We start from the raw sequence: 16,527 nt of genomic DNA on the forward strand, positions 1-16,527 counted from the left end.
GAGGGCAACTTGAGATGGGGAAACAGGAAGGTGACATGACCAAATAAACATCAAAGTGTGTGTACAAGCCTCTGAAGAACAGATAAGGCTTCCCACTTGGTGATGCTGTTGGGGTGTGTTCTTGGCCTGAATTATTTGAATTTAAAGTCTTTCTCAACATCAGCTACTGAGGGCCACCCTCCTTGCCGCCCCTGAGGTATAACGTCTCAGAAATTCTTTCCGTCTCTCATTTGAGAAGCCCAGCTGTGAGTTCAGTGGTACACTTTGGTGCAACTCGGAACTGAATCATCACAAATTATAACTTCCTCCACTTAGAATCAATGAGTTTTCAAAAACAATTAAAGATGTTGAAATTTGTGCCTTTTTTTTTATGTGAAAGGCTTTTATGAGGTGCCTTTACCAAGACTTGAACTAAACCCCAGTATTGGAGCAAAAGACAAGTTCAAACCATATAGAGCAGATGGACGCAGAAAGATGCAGAAATAATTGTTTACATGTATAGTTGATATTCCAGCCAGAAAGGGGTTAAATTCTTGCTTGAGTTGCATTTTCTTCCTTATGAATTAAGCACTAAAATATGCCCACTTCATCATTTTCCTCACACACCTAGCTCTTCCTTTATTATGCCTTGTCTCCACTTGCCTGCAGACAGAGCTCCCCATATTTTGCTTCTGACTCTAAATAACCATGATCACTCATGATGAGAGAACGTTGGTTAATGAGATGGCTGTGAGAGGTTGAGAAAGTTCTGTTTTGCATGTAGAGCCATGACTGCCTTTTTTATAAGGTAACCTTTATCTTCTTTTGTAAATATTTTTTTATGAGGGTATAGTTGATGTACAGAGTCGTGCCAATTTCTGCTGTACAGCATAGTGACCCAGTCAAATGTATGTATACATTCTTTTTCTCCTACTGTCTTCCATCATGTTTTATCCCAAGAGCCTGAATACAATTTCCTGTGCTGTACAGAAGGACTTCATGGCTTATCCATTATTTTCAGACGGAGAGCTTGGAGCTCACATCTTTTTTTTTTTTTTTTTTTTTTTTTTTTTTTTGCTCAGTGTTTTTCATTACTGGTTGATGGTTACTACTCAAGGCTTTAGAGTCATGGAGAGCTGGGTTGCAGATAGGGAAGCAGGAGGATGTCTCTCTCACCACTGCTCTGTAAGGGTGTCCCATGATGCTTTTGCAGAGCAGGGTGTGAACTCTCTCCTGGAAAAGGGTTCATCCTTATATCATATGAGGAACCTATGGTCGTGGCCAGTGCACAAGGCTGGGACACATCTCATTACCGACTCCAACATCATTTTCTTTCTTTCTTCTTCTTCTTTTTTTTTTTTTTACTTTTCAGGGCAATACCTGTGGCATATGGAAGTTCCCAGGCTAGGGGTCGAATCAGAGCTGCAGCTGCCAGCCACAGCCACAGCCACCCAGGATCTGAGCCACATCTGTGACCTACACCACAGCTCAAGGCAAGGCCGGATCCTTAACCCCCTGAGCGAGGCCAGTATCCTTACAGGTACTGGTTGGGTTCGTGGCTCACTGAGCCACAGCAGGAACTCCTGGGACATCATTTTCTTCCTGCCTTTCATATGGGATTTCTGTGACTCAGGACTGGCTTGTCAAATAGGGAGGCATGTGCCTGTTGAGTTTGGCACAGATCATTTCCTCTGGCAACCGAAGAGCTTGCTAAATGAGGGTCACCCTGACCTTACCCTGCATTCTAGTTCAGGCAGCAACCTGGAGGCCAAGGTAATTTCTCGAAGTATAGTCACTGCTTGAATTTTCTGCCTCACCACATTTACAGTTAGAACAAAACACATCCCGCAATGCAAGACTTACATGCTTTCTATCAAGGAGGTAGCACTTCAAAGTGTCCTTTGAAGTCAATATTTGCTTGAGGGGTGAAGCACATGGTGTTCTTGGTATTATTATGGCACATAAGGCTTTGCAAACTGATAAAAACATTGAATTTGCTACATATGATATACAAGTACTGTGATGCATAACAGGGCAAAAGCAGGCCTACATTTTAATAAAACCAAATTCCTACATGCTCTGATAGGCAACAAAATTTGTACTTACATAGATCATAGATAGAGTCTTCTCTCTGGATTCTTGTGAGGAAAAAGCAGCTTTAAATATTTCTGTTTGGAAAATGCAACTGTGTCTGTGTTGGATTTCCTTCAGAGAACCCTCAATAGATGAATAATATATATGTCGTTTGCCAAGGAAAAAAAAAGTCCTGTGATTTGTACAGCTGTGACCGAGAGGAGCCAACTGACACTTGAAGGCAAAGGGAGATGGAAAATGAAAGAATAAATGAGTGGAAAATTCCACCACTGAGAATCCCATACTCTCTCAAGGACAAGATTGTTACTCGAGAAGGCTCTGTTGAATTTTTGGCATTCTTGTGTTATCTCGCTTTGAAGATGGAATGTAAACCGTGGTTTGCAGCCAGGATCACTGTTCTCTGAAGTGGACTCAGATTTGCTGGAACTCTTTGGTAACCCCCACTTCCCTAAATTTCACTGAGTAATTAATGTTTCCAAAGCTTTGGGCATTTGGGATCTGTCTTAGTGGAAAGAGCAGGCTCATCTTTGGGGAGACTGTGGTAAATTCCCTTTCCATGGGACTCCTACCCTTAATGCAGAAAGAGATGCACTCATTCATGAAGCCTGGGGGAAATTTTGGCCACTGTGCATTCTACTGCTAATCTTCTTCTTCTTCTTCTTTTTGTCTTTTTAGGGCCATACCTGAGGCATGTGGAAGTTCCCAGGCTAGGGGTTGAATTGGAGCTACAGCTGCCAGCCTACACCACAGCCACAGCAACAGCAGATCCGAGCCGTGTCTGCAACCTACACCATAGCTCATGGCAGTGCCAGATCCTTAACCCGCTGAATGAGGTCGAGGATCAAACCTGTGTCTTCATGGATACTGGTCAGATTCGTTTCCGCAAAGCCACGACGGGAACTCCTCTATTGCTACTCTTATGGAGTATTGTTAAAAGTTCCTTTGCTATAGAAGGCATGAGAACTGCCAACAAGTGGGCTTCAAAAAAAAACCAGGCACATGCTGGCTGCTGGTGATAGAGGTATATTCCTCTGGTCTGACACTGTGGCAGAACATCTACTAAAACTTAATCTCATCTTATTTGTATTATTTATTAAAAAGATATACAAGTTCCCTTGTGGTGCAGCTGGTAAGGATTAGCTGTTGTTACTGCAGCGACTCCAGTCACTGCTGTGGCACACGTTCTAACCCTGGTCTGGGAACATTCACATGTGGGCGTGGCCAAAAAAAAAAAAAAAGAAAGGGAGAAATAGAGGGAAGATTTCTTTAGGGAGGTCCTTGTTTTTAAAATAAATATTCAGTAGTTCTGTTGCGGTGCGGTGGAAATGAATCCGACTAGTATCCATGAGGATGTGGGTTCAATCCCTAGCCTCGCTCAGTGGGTTAAGAATTCAGCATTGCCATGACCTGTGGTGTAGGTCACAGATGCGGCTCAGATCTGGTGTTGCTGTGGCTGTGGCATAGACCAGCAGCTCTAGCTCCAATTCGACCCCTGTCCTGGGAACTTCCATATGCTGCAGGTGTGGCCCTAAAAAGCAAAAATAAAAAATTGAGTTTGCTCATACTTGGTCATTGCTAGAACATGATGATCTTTCAGTTTTTTTAGGGCTAGATTATATGCCAGAGATGCTCTATATAGGATGGCTCCACTGGCCTGGGTGATCCTGTAGATCTTTCAGATCTATCCCCATTCCTCTTTTAGGATTGTACTTGATCTCACAGCAGAGGCCCTGAGTAGAGCATTAAAGTGAGGCTTCAGGGCATAAGATGTTTTCCTGTAAGGATGGTTGAGAAAGGCTTTCTTTTTTCCTTTTTTCTTTTTTGGCATGCAGAAGTTTTTGGGCCAGGGATCAAATCCACACCACAGTAGTGATCAGAGCTGCTGTAGTAACAACCCAGGATCCTTAATCTGCTGTGCCACAAGGGAACTCCCAAGAAAGGTTTTATAAAGTTGTCTCTTTTTGAAATTTGTGGCTTTTTAGGGCTACAACTGTAGCATATGGAAATTCCCAGACTAGGGATAAAATCTGAGCTGCAGCTCCTGGTCTACACTGTAGCTCATGGCAATGCTGGATCCTTAACCTATTGAGTGAGGCCAGGGATTGAACCCATGTCTTCATGGATACTAGTTGGGTTCATAAGCCACTGAACCACAATGGGAACGCCCTAAAATGTTCTTGATAATAGAGAATGTAGCCTTTGAGAAATTGAACTAACAAGAAAAATAAACTATTGATAGTTTTCAGTAACATTGCTGTTGTAATAGGAAGATTCTCTTGATGAGAAGTCACAGAAAGGGATGTGAGAAAAAAATAGAGATTTATCGAGTTTCCTGATGGCTCAGCCAGTTAAGGATCCGGCATTGTCTTTGCTGTGGCTCTAGTTACAGCCGTGGTGAGGGTCCAGTCCCTGGCCCAGGAATTTCCTCATGCCGTGGGTGCAACAAAAAACAAACAAACAAACAAACAAACAAAAAAACCTGAAAAAAAATAGAGATTTATTAAAATAGTTCTGAAGATTCTCATAGGCTCCAAGGAAGAGTTGAACAGCTAGGCCTTGGGAAGGTGAGGTGTTGCAGAAATTGAGAGGTGATATAAAATGGCTCAGCTCTATGGACACTAGATTAACACCAGATTCCCAGTTCTTGGGAGAAAAAGTCTTATTGGGCCAATGCGAGTCAGTGTTTATCTTGGATCAAAGACTAGGGTTAGACGTGCAGGACGGCACAGCACAGACCTGGCTTCTAGGGGCCTGCCACCACCATGGGCAGGGCCCCGAGAGGGAAAATGCATGTGACTTACTGTAGCTGGGCAGCCACCATGAGAGGCACTGAATTCAGAAATTATAGTTTTCAAGTTCTACATGAAATGTTTTGAGTATATATACATACATATATATACATCCTGCACCTCAGTGTTTATAGTAGCACTGTTTACAATAGCTGAGACATAGAAGTAACCTGTGTCCATCAATAAATGCATGGATAGAGAAGATGTATCTATCTATCTATCTATCTATCTATCTATCTACCTATCTATATCTATATGAATATTACTCAGCCATAAAAAGAATGAAAAATACCATTTGCAGCAACATGGATGGACCTAGAGTTTATCATACTAAGTGAAAGTAAGTCAGACAGAGAAAGACAAATATCATATAATATAACTTAAGTGTGGAATCTAAAAAATAGTGCAAATGACCTTATCTACAAAACAGACACAGATTCACAGACATAAAAAAAAAAAAAACCAAACTTAATGATTACCAAAGGGGAACCTGAGAGTATCGTATTAACAGATGCACACTATCATATAGAAAACAGGTAATCAACAAGGATTTACTGTGTAGCATGAGGAACTATATTCAAAATCTTGTAATAAACTATAATGGAAATTTTTTTTAAAATACAGATGTATGTGTATAATTGAATCACTTTGCCTTGTTCTTGAAACTAACACAATATGGTAAGTTCACTATGTTTCAGTTTTAAAAAATAGGATGTATTTGATTAGAAATTGGGGGCGGTGAGTATAGAGTGGGGGCAAGGACAGATCCAGGCTTCTGGCTTGGACAACCCAGTGGACAATAGGGTTGGTCACTGAGATGGGGATAGGCATGGTTGGGGAGAAAGAGTGAATTCTGTTTATGGCAGAGTGTGCTTTAAATACTCGTATTATAACAAGCAGAGTGTCCAGTCATCGTTCCGAGTCTGGTGATCAGGAAAAGGATGTGGGGTGGAGATTTATTTTAGGGAGTCAGGAGTGTCGACTGGCGTGCATCTAGGGAAGTGTTAAAGAGAGCTGTTGTTTCTTTCGGTCTTGATGGGGTTCCTGCATGGCGATGCTATAAAGGTATAGGGTCTTCATAGTCTCTTTAGGGAGAGCCTCCGATATTGGCACCTTTGACAACAAGGCATGGTGAGACCGAAGCAAACCTAAACCTGCCAGGGGGTGACTTAAAAAAAAATGCACAACCTGAAAGTTGAGAATTAAGTTTTATTTGGTGTGAAATTAGGACTTCAGCCCAGGAGACAGCATCTCAGGTAGCCCTGAGAAACTGCTTTCGTAGGAGGCCAGGGAGAGCTAGGACAAATGGGAGTTTTTGCGACAAAGGGCAGGTAGCAGGAACAAAAGAGATCTGGGCTCACTGAAATCATTCCTTTGATATGCATCTCAGCTATCGGGGCCAGTATCCTGAGTTTTCACAGCCCTCAGGGCTCACCCTTGGAGATGGCTGCATTCGCAAATGACAGTGAAATACCACCCCCCCGGAGGTGGGGGAAATACTGTCAGTGTGTGTGATAAAGGTGAGCGGAGGTGCCTGCAGCCGTGCTTGCAGTGTACAAGTGTGCTGCTCGTCTCGCGAAGGTTACTACAAGTCACAAGGAGCAGACATCATCATGAATTGTAGTGTTTTTCTAGATGTGAGATGCAAGAATCGGGCACGTAAAACCTTCTCCGGAAAATGTCTAACTATCTGAAGACCTATTCTTCCAGTTTTCCCGCAGCACAGAGTGCCTCACTCCTGATTTCCACCCTGAGCTCCGGTCAGGGGGTGCTGTGGGTCGGCAACTGCAGTGGCTCATGATTTAATCCATGTAGAGGGTGACGGCAAGTGCCAACCTTCAGTTCACACGGGGAATCCTCCCTTTGGCAAGGCCAATTTCTGTGATGCAAAGGCAAAGAAGAGATTTCTCTTTCCATACAGAGTACTGTGTGTGCTCCAAATAGTTATTTAGAGTAAAAAAAAAGAAAAAAAAATCACTAGTGCATGCCCCCCATCTCTATGCAGGGATCCTTGATTGATGTCCTGGGAATACCGCTTCTCCCACGGGGCCAGAATTGGCATAGGTGGAATGCTTGTCAGGTGGCTAAGGTAGATTATTGTCCTGTGCTACCTGGCAGACTCCCTGATGAGATTATATTTTATCTTCATCTCTGCAGACTCGGATCCTTGACCAAGACCTAGCAAGTGGCAAGTGTTCAGTAAGTATTCATTGATCATATCAAAGTTCTTCAATAGAAGAACACCCTCATGGTCTAGGATTTCTTCTTGTGCTGTCTAATCACGTCTTTTTTTTTTTTTTTTTTTTTTTTTTTTGGCCTAAAAATTTTTTTTTGAAAGTATAGTTGCTTTACAATGTAGTGCCAATTTCTGCTGTACAGTAAAGTGGCCCAGTGTGCACGCGCTCTCTCTCCCTCTATCCTTTCTTATATTATCATCTATCATGTTCTATCCCAAGCAACTGGCTATAGTTCCCTGTGCTTCCTTAGTGTGGAGTGAGGATGTCCAGGTGGATGGATTGAAGACAAGGTCCAGATCCTTTTTTTAAAATTGAAGTACGGTTGACTTGCAAATGTTGTGTTAGTTTCAGGTGTACAGCAAAGTGAACCAGTTATTCTCTTTCAGATTCTTTTCCCTCATAGTCTGTTACAAAATATTGAGGGTAGCTCTCTGTGCTATACAGTATGTCCTTGTTGATTATTTTATATATAGTCGTGTATATATGTTAATCCCAAATTCCTAATTTATCCTTTCCCCTTTGGTAGCCCTAAGTTTGTTTTCTATCTGTGGGTCTATTTTTGTCTTGTATCAATGTTCATTTGTGTCATTTGTGTTAAGATCCCACGTATAAGCAATATCATCTTTGTCTGGCTTCCTTCACTTCTTTCATGGTGGCAAGATATTTACTAGGGACCATAAAATCCTTCCAAGCTGAAATCCTGCAGAAAAAAAGTGAGAGTCATTGTTTTGGCATTCCCTACTGAAGTGTTATTGGCTCTCATAGGGTCATTTGACCACCATCAACCTGTCATTATGATTTAGAGAACGGGAAATACTGATTAGCTTAGATCTGGTCTTATGTTCTACTCTGAGCCCAGAGTATATGGGCTCGTTTGGAAGGACGAGTTGTTTCCCAGAGGGAATCTGGGTTCAGTTACCAAGAGGAGAGTGAATGAATGCCAGGTGGCATGAACAACTGGTGGTATGCCATCCACAATTTTCCCTCCTCTACCCAGGGCAGACATCGCTAATCATGGTACTTTTCCTCACTGTACCTAGATGTGGCTTTGACAGCCTCATCAATACCGGGCTTCGGTCAGCCACGAGAAATCCAGCAGAGTTGCCGAGCAAGGTGAACACTGTCTTTGATGCAGAAAATACCTGGAAATTCCTAGAGAAGGCTGTCTTTTTCCTCACCAGTAAATCAAGGCAGAAGTGGACTAGAAGAATTCTATGGTAAGGTTAAAATTAATCACTGATGAACATTTTCTCTTGGGACCCCCCCCCCCCGGCTTCTCTCTGTGTGTTAGCTTATTAATAAGAAATATTTTGTTTATGCGTTCTGAGAGGCTCTGGAGTTGTGGAATAGTAATAAATTTGTTCTTTTCAGGGTGGACATTAAAAGCGTTGGAAACATTCTGTGATTTCAGTGGGCACAACGTGGCCAAAATAACTACGTATTTTCCTACAAGAAAAATGCAAAACATAAATAAATGAAATCAGACTCAAACAGATGGGTTTCCTTCTGGGGCCCAGTGGTCAGGATTTCAGGAATTCTGAATCTGAACCCTGACTTCGCACCCCTCTCACCCAGAATTAGCTCTTGTACAACCACAGGGAGTCCCAGGAGGCCTCTGCCTTTCTGTACCATCATCTCAAATGCTTCCAGCACTGCCTCACTTAGGCCAGAAATTCCAGAATTAAACATTGATTTGGGGGGAAATTTTTAAAGCTTCCTTTGTCTCCTTTTAAAATGCCCTTAGAAGGGCCCTGTGAGGAACAGATCATTAAGTTCCACCGGCCTTTACAGGAGTGTTGAACTGTCCTTTGAAAGCGCTTTTATTAGACGGGGAGTGGGAAATGCAGTAGGGGGCAGGGCGGGCACCGGAAAGGGATGAAAGTGTCCTCGAAGAGGAGGCTAAGAAAGCCACAGACAAGTGTTACTTATTTTCCTACGGGGTCGTAGCTGTAGCTAAGCCTTGTCTATGCAATTTGAGAGCCTCTACATTTTAACGTGTTCGTCTATTCTGTCCATCTATCCCACGTTAACTTAACAGACATTTATTGAGTATCTACTATATCCAGGGCACTGAAGGGGCTACAAAGAGGTCATATCTGACTGAGGAATCTCAATTACATAAGGAGGAAAAACAGTGTGTGGTTCCGTTTGGTGTAGTGTTTCCAGTTTTCAAGGTCATGATCTTACAATGACTCTGATGATGTGTGCCCATGTTGTAGGGTAAAGAACTTTCTCAAAGTTCTTTAGGGGTTTAGCAGGTAAACATGAGGATGCAGAAACATTTCACCTTGTCTATAATACATTTATGCAGTTGCCGTCAGTAGTCTTTTTGCTTTTTTTAGGGCTGCAAGTGCGGCTTATGGAAGTTCCCAGGCTAGGGGTGGAATCAGAGCTGTAGCTGACGGCCTCTGCCACAGCCACAACAATGACAGATCCGAGCCTCATCTGCTTCCTACACCACAGCTCATGGCAATGCTGGATCCCCAGCCCACTGAGCCAAGCCAGGGAGCCAACCCGCATCCTCATGGATACTAGTCGGATTCTGCTGAGCCACAGTGGGAACTCCCTGCCCTCAGTAATCCTGGCCTCTCTTTCCTACTCTTTCCTCTCCCCTCTCTCTCTCCAATCTCTTCTCCTCTCTTCTCCTCCCTTTCCTCTGTATCACCCCCATTCTCTTCTTCCTTCTCAATAACCCTCCCTCTACCTCTTTCTCTCTAAACTTCTCTTTCTTCCTCTTTCTCGCCTTCCCTCCTTCGTCTTTCTTCCTTCCTCCACCCTCCCCTCCCCCTCCTGTCCCCTCCTCTTTCCCTCCCCCCTCCTTCTTGTCCCCTTCCTTCATCCTCCTCTGCTCCTCCTCTCCCTTTCTGTCTCTCCCTCTCCTTGCCTCTCTGTGCCTTGCCTTTTTGGAATTTAAGCTCATTTCTTCACCTAGACCTCCATGTGGTGAGGCAAAGGAAGAGTTTGATCTTTGATCACTCTAAGCTTACCCCAGCCCCATCTTGACCTCACATTCTTCTAGCAGCCATCCATAAATCACTTGAATTTGCCCAGCTTGGGTTGTGTCAGTCACCCAGCCCAAGGGGATGGGTACCACAATGTGGCCCATCTGGATGGTGAGCTCACCGTGAGCCCTGTGGTTGGCAGTTCCACCGAAGCTAAGGAGAATGGTTCTTTCTATAAAGAGGGAGTGTTATTATCGGAGGAAACTGGAGGAAAGGATACTGGACAGGAAAGAGCAAGACAAAAAAAGACAAAAGGCAATATCTGCAGCCACCCCCCATCATGTCTAGAAGACAAATATTTTTAAGACTAGACATGATAAGAAATAAAGAAATATCTTAGGGCTTGAAGTACCTTTTTAAGGATAAAATTCACTAAAGATAAGCTATAGTCCCTGAGTGTTCATTTTCATGTAGCCTTGATAAGTTGACACTGAATTCAAGTCATTATCTTCTAGTGAAGGGAGCAGCTAACATGGTATTTAACAGAGAGTGACTAAATCATTCACTCTGACATAAAGAATAGGATGTTACAGTATCATAAAGAAAATCCGTCTGTTAAAGCTGTTAGAGACGCATAGGCTAAATAAAGGATCAAATCAGTTCAATTGAACAAATATTTATGGAGTGTATATTTTGTGCCAGGATCACCAAATTGAACTATAAATACACCAGGGAGAAGATAATAAAATGACTAACTGATCACACTTGAAAAGGTAGGGATCTGCTCACTCAGTCTTCAGCATTAGCATTCAGATTTGGGGTGTCGATGCTGGAAGCGGGAAGCTGAGACCCCCAGTGTGGATGAGCATTAGCCAGTATGGCTGGAGAAGGAGCGGGGTTGGTGCTCTGGGGCTTCTGCTTGCCTTTGAGAGGTGGCAGGGTAATGTCTTAAGTTCTCATGGGTGTGTTCTACCAATAAAACACTTTCACATGCCCTATTTTACTGGATTCCACGTAAGTGCCACCATCATCCCCGATGAACAAGGAAGGTCCTGGGAGGTGGAGTCGTCTGTCCAGTGTCACATAGGTCATCAAAGAGAGATCTAGGATACAAGTCGGGCCTTTTCTGAATGCAAGATAGGCGTCTTCTCCGTGACCGAAAGGTTTTCCTCAGTGGGGGGATGATGGTGGGCCAGCTCTTTTCTTCCTGGGTGCCCTTTGGCCTTGACCTACGCTAGAGTGGTCTACCCAGGTCTCTCCTTCTATGGTTCCCAATCTCCTTGGCTTTCCAAGGGCAGGTATCATTTCAGGCAGTGGAACCCAAAAGTCACCAATCATCACAATTCCCCTGGGGCACTTTAATACCCTTTCCAACACCCCTCACTTCCCTGAAGGCACACACAGAGCCTTGGTCCCACCTCCTTCTTGATTTCTGTTAATATTTTGACATTCTTGGGGGTGAGGATGTCCGGAAAGCAGACCCTGAGACACAGTGAGGATTGCTCAAGCTTTATGGAGGAGCGCCCACTGGGAGAGGAAAAGAAGGGGATGCAAGACTGGGCATGGGGGCCATCAAGGGGGGGCCTGCCAGCCCCGTGGAGAGTTACGGAGCAGTGGAATACTCCATGGCCAGGTCCTGGACTCCGGCCCTCCTCAGTTATGTCTGGGGGCCTCCTGAGAAGAGTGTGACCTTGGCTAAAAGCTGAAGGGGCTCACAACTGGAGGCGGTCTGCTCACCCTGGTCCTTGCAGCTGGTTGCTGAGTCCTTCCCAAGGGGAGAGCCAAACTGTCCATCTCTCTCTGCTCCAGCAACACCTTTTAGTAGGGTGATTTGTGTTGGTTGCTTAATTGTTTTATGTCTTGAGGTCTTATCTTACTAGAGTGTAACTGTATTCAGAGTCAGAGTCTTAGGACAACAACATAAACTCCAAAGAAACATATGGTAAAAACAAACAAAAAAGAGGCAGTGCCAATTAATGGATTTTTTTAGCCCTTTCTGCAAAGGAGTACCTTAGGATTTTGATTAGATTATCAATTGAATTGGGTAACAACATAACTGAATGCCTCTGGAATAAAAAGAAGGATAATCTTCAGACCATTCATAGAAGAGAGAGAAATCTTACCATCCTTAGAGAAACTTGACAAGTTGGAAGTAAGAACAAATGATAAACCTGGGCTTTGTTTAAAATTTAATTAAGCTTCAAACTTTGGGGGGATGTTAGACTCCAAAGGTTTAATGTACTGTTGGAAACACAGTCTTGGGTTTTATTGCGCTTTGAGAGATGAATTCATCCAAGCCAGTCACAACCCCTGCATTTAGATTTGATTCAGTAAGAGACACTGCCTAATGACAAGAAGCTGGCTTTCTATTGGTAGGAGATGGGCTGGTTGTGACATGGGTCACCAGCCTTCACAGCACTGTCGCTCAATCTTTCTGCAGTAACTCCCCAGCTCAGGGACTAAGTTTGGGGACTGATCAAGGCCAATGGGAATACTTCTTTACAGGAAGAGATGGAAATGGGACTATTTGTGCACCCAGATATTGTGCCTTGTCCCTGTGTGGCTTTCCTACACGTTAAAGCTTCGGGTCATTATCCAGACATCATAGCTAAAGCAATCATTCCTACTCACTTCATTTTGATGGTGCAAAAGCTTTAAAATTCGTTTCCCTGGTGGCAAAATACACGACAAACAGAGGGAACTATCCTTTAAAAAACAGCTCGTAGAGCACAAAACAGCTGTCTTCCATTTTTGGCATGGAGAGGGAACAACTGAAATGACTAATCTCACTAAGTATTACAATAAAAGTGCTGACGAAACCTTAACTATATACTTCACATCTTTAGGAGCCCTGTAATTACAGTTCTTGTTAAAAAAACAACAACGTCTTGGGCACATTTAATTACTATCTGCCTTTATCTTTGCCTTCCTGCCTTCAGAGTGTTCTCCTTAGGCACTGACCCCCAATAGCAGTCATTTAACTGCTCTGAAAAGTGAATGTGTTTTTGAATAAAACATCCTTATTCAATGCCATTTCTCCTACCCTAGAATATACTTGGGAGGAACTAGCAAGAGTGGTTGATCAGAACTGGGGCTTGAGTATCTTAGTAAATATTATGCTACTATCTATACTTCATTAAAGTGTCAACCTGCCATTATTATTATTATTATTATTATTATTATTATTATTATTATTATTATTATTTTAGGGTCTCACCCATGGCATATGGAGATTCCCAGGCTAGGGGTCCAATTGGAGCTGCAGCAGTTGGCGTATGCCACAGTTTCAACACCACCAGATTGGAGCCCCATCTGTGACCTACACTGCAGTTTATGGCAATACAGATCCTTAACCCACTGAGCAAGGCCAGGGATTGAACCTGCATCCTCATGGACACTATGTCAGGTTCTTAGCCCACTGAGCCTCAACAGGAACTCCAACCTGCAGTTATTGTTATCTCTTTCTACACAAATGAACAGATTTCACGGGTCACGTGTCAATGAAATAGAGGCCTCACAATGAAAATTATCCCCAGGAATTTATTTTAGAGACTGCTGATTTTAAATGATGTTTAGGGTTAATAAAGCAGTGAACTGGAGGAGGATTTTTAAAAAATCAAATTGATCTTTTAGTCAATATATTTGTAAATTGTTCCTCAAAATTCCGTCAGTGCTGTAGGTAATTTTGCAGACAGAGCCTCCTTTCCTAGCATGCTTTTCATTCCACATTTCCTTTTGAAAACCTGCAGGGGGCAGGGGCTGGGGCTTGTATATTTCAGAAATCCTTTGGGATCCATCCATGGGACACCAGGAGTGTCAGCAGCATCTGTGACCGTCTCCATAATTCTCAGTTCCTCCCGAGCATCCGTGTTGCTTTGTAGCACTGGGATGCTGGCCCTTCCCAAGAGAGCCTCTGGAGACTTGTAACCACACGTCTGCAGGTAGTAGTGATGTGGGTTCTTCCTGCCTCGTCCATTACGTGGAGACAACATCCTGGGGATGGATGGACAACATCCTGGGAATACAGACTTGGAATCATACCAACTAGACATTGATGCTGGGTCTGTCACTTGGAAAGGGAATGGCCTTGGGCAATTTTACTTAACCTAAGTCTCAGTGTTCTTACATGAAAAACAGGGATAATAATAGCACATCCAAGGCTGTACATTTCCAAGAGGAAACAAAATGATATGTGTAAGGCTCTTAACACCCTGCCTGACACCAAAGAAAGTTCAGTAAGTGATAGCCATGTTTATTATCACAGGCAAACTAACAGGAGACTCAAACTACAATGCAGCATGTCTGGAAGAAGTTTTTAGACATAGGCATCTACTTGGGGAAACTCTGTTTCCATCGAGATTCTTTTGGTTGCAAAGAAACAAAACCTTGTTCCAGTTAGCTCCAGTCAGGGGATCTTGAGGGAAAGTTTATGGGAGAATCTCATAAAGATGAAGGACTGAGTCAAGTTTGGAGTTGGGAGCCTCCAGTGGGATAACTCACCTTGGCTCTCAGTTTCCATGTGGCTTTCCCAGCTCTGCTCTGTCTGTACTTTGCCCCCTCCTCCTCTGTCTTTGTAGATCCCTCTGCCTACTCATCTTGCATGTGGCCCCAGCGCCCTCCCAGCCACCACCGATAGCAGCAGGCTTGTGTGTCTCTTGACACACAGTTTAGAAGAGAAATCTGATTGGTCCAGCGTATCTCTTTGAGCCCGATCACATGACTTGCCAGCCACTGGCCACCAAGAGGTGGCTCCTCTTTGATCCACAGTTTATCCATGATCCAATCACTTGTGGCCCTGTGTAGTGAGGGTCACGTGGGAGGTTAGAGCTGCCTCTTTCAGGCCAAAATGGGTGGGACAGGTTTTCCAGCAAAGGGCAGGAATATCTAGTAGAGTCTACCTGAGAGTTGACAACAGAACTGCTCGAGGCTCTGCTCATTGAGTTTTAATGATGAAGCCTGAGAATTGGTGGTCACTTTTGCCCTCTCCTCAAAAGTGGCTGGGGTCAAGGGAATTCCTTAGTGCCCTTCAGGGCTGGAGGTTAAAAGGGAAGGGTGAGGCTGGGTTTTTTTATGCCGAAGGAAGAGCACATGAGACTGGGAAGGTGGGGGAGGAGGGAGAGGAGGCTGGGGTGGCCAGTGGGCTGAATCAGAGGGGCTCAGATTTTTGAGGGACAGTGACTTCTCAGGGAGGCTGAGGGAAGCAGATGGGGCAGGTCCTTCTAGCTCAGGGCAATGGCTTGCCCAACAGAGAGAAGGCTTTTAAATTCCTCTGGCCTAGAGCCCCAGGAGTTTTCCTCTCTGTTCGGTTGAAGGAGGGGGCATGGATCTGAGGAGCACTCACCCAAGCCCACAGCTGTTCGATCCCCTACCCCAACCCCCAGGGGAGGGGCAGTGGGGGTGGGGACTGAGTTCTCTGGAGACCTGGGCCAGGGCAGCGGGTTAGTAAGGATGAGCTTCCTCAACTTTGCAAGTCCTGGGACAGACAGGAGTTTTCCACGTTCTCCCTACAGAGGGATGGTCTGGAGCTGTGGTTAAAATGTGAGAGGAGGAGTTCCCGTTTTGGCTCAGTGGGTTAAAAATCTGACATAGTGTCCATGAGGATGCAGGTTCGATCTCTGGCCTCGCTCAGTGGGTTAAGGATCCAGCATTGCTTCAAGCCGCAGTGTAGGTTGCAGATGTGGCTCAGATCCTGAATTGCTGTGGCTGTGGCATAAACAGGCAGCTACAGCTCTGATTTGACCCCTAGCCTGGGAACTTCCATATGCCCTGGGTGTGGCCCTAAAAAGACAAAACAAAACCATGAGAGGAGAAAGTCTGTTGCTATGGGAATACCTGGGACTGGGCCTGGCCCTCGAAAGGACAGATCTATCATCTGAAGACCTCACTGCCAGTCGTGTACATTTTCACTTTGGTCTGAAAAGTTGTTACCTTGATTATGTGAAAGTCTCCCAGGCTCATTTAATTATAATTGCTGTTTAACAAATAATGTGACCCGGGGGCAAATGTGTGGGAAGGAAAAAAGCTCCCTTCGGGAACCAAATGGCCTTGGCCAAGAGAAACAGCAATTTGGGTGGTGAACTGCTGCCCTGTTGCCCCTGACAGAGAAGGCAGAGGGTGATGATCGGGAATGTGGTGAGGGGGCAGTCCAGAGAAAAGCATCCTTGGCAGATTAAAATGGTAATCCTTAAAGGAACAATAATAGTAAGTTCTATTTAGCATCGATTACGTATCAGGCATTTTGCATTCATTTTTTCTTCCCAAAGTAGTTATTGAGGCATCTGTTGTACATACAAAGAGGCCAAACCTCAGAGAGATAAAATAACTTATCCAGTCCGTACAGTGGCCCAGCTGGAGTCAGAGCCCAGGTCCGTCTGATGCCAAGATGGACATCCTATTATCATCTGCCACTTCTCCACATTGAAACAGGTGGCAGGGGGCAGGTTAAGGAGAATGAGTGGGAATTCCACTCTATAAATCATAAAGTGG

The 16,527-nt window shown here is 44.2% G+C and overlaps 2 long non-coding RNA genes across 4 annotated transcripts in view; one reads left to right on the forward strand and one right to left on the reverse strand.

Moving 5' to 3' along the window:
- LOC102160630 (uncharacterized) overlaps positions 1–2,224 on the reverse strand; it is a 55,253-nt gene extending 53,029 nt beyond the window's left edge. Inside the window, exon 1 of the long non-coding RNA XR_303569.4 lies at positions 2,086–2,224. This is a non-coding gene — a long non-coding RNA (uncharacterized LOC102160630). The remainder of the gene's footprint in view (positions 1–2,085) is intronic.
- The window catches only part of LOC106510390 (uncharacterized), a 322,787-nt gene that overhangs the window by 131,418 nt on the left and 174,842 nt on the right, over positions 1–16,527 (forward strand). For 2 of the 3 annotated variants that reach the window (XR_014804108.1, XR_002344177.2), the window contains exon 2: positions 8,140–8,316. This is a non-coding gene — a long non-coding RNA (uncharacterized LOC106510390). Of the gene's footprint in view, positions 1–7,019; positions 7,062–8,139; positions 8,317–16,527 lie in introns of all 3 variants that reach the window. The other variant, XR_014804107.1, reaches the window with a different exon arrangement.

The sequence above is a fragment of the Sus scrofa genome, chromosome 5, assembly GCF_054392235.1.
Source record: "Sus scrofa isolate SSC_HxYL_T2T_F1_AM1 chromosome 5, Sscrofa_HxYL_maternal_Yorkshire_Landrace_v2.0, whole genome shotgun sequence".
Lineage (NCBI taxonomy): Eukaryota > Metazoa > Chordata > Mammalia > Artiodactyla > Suidae > Sus > Sus scrofa.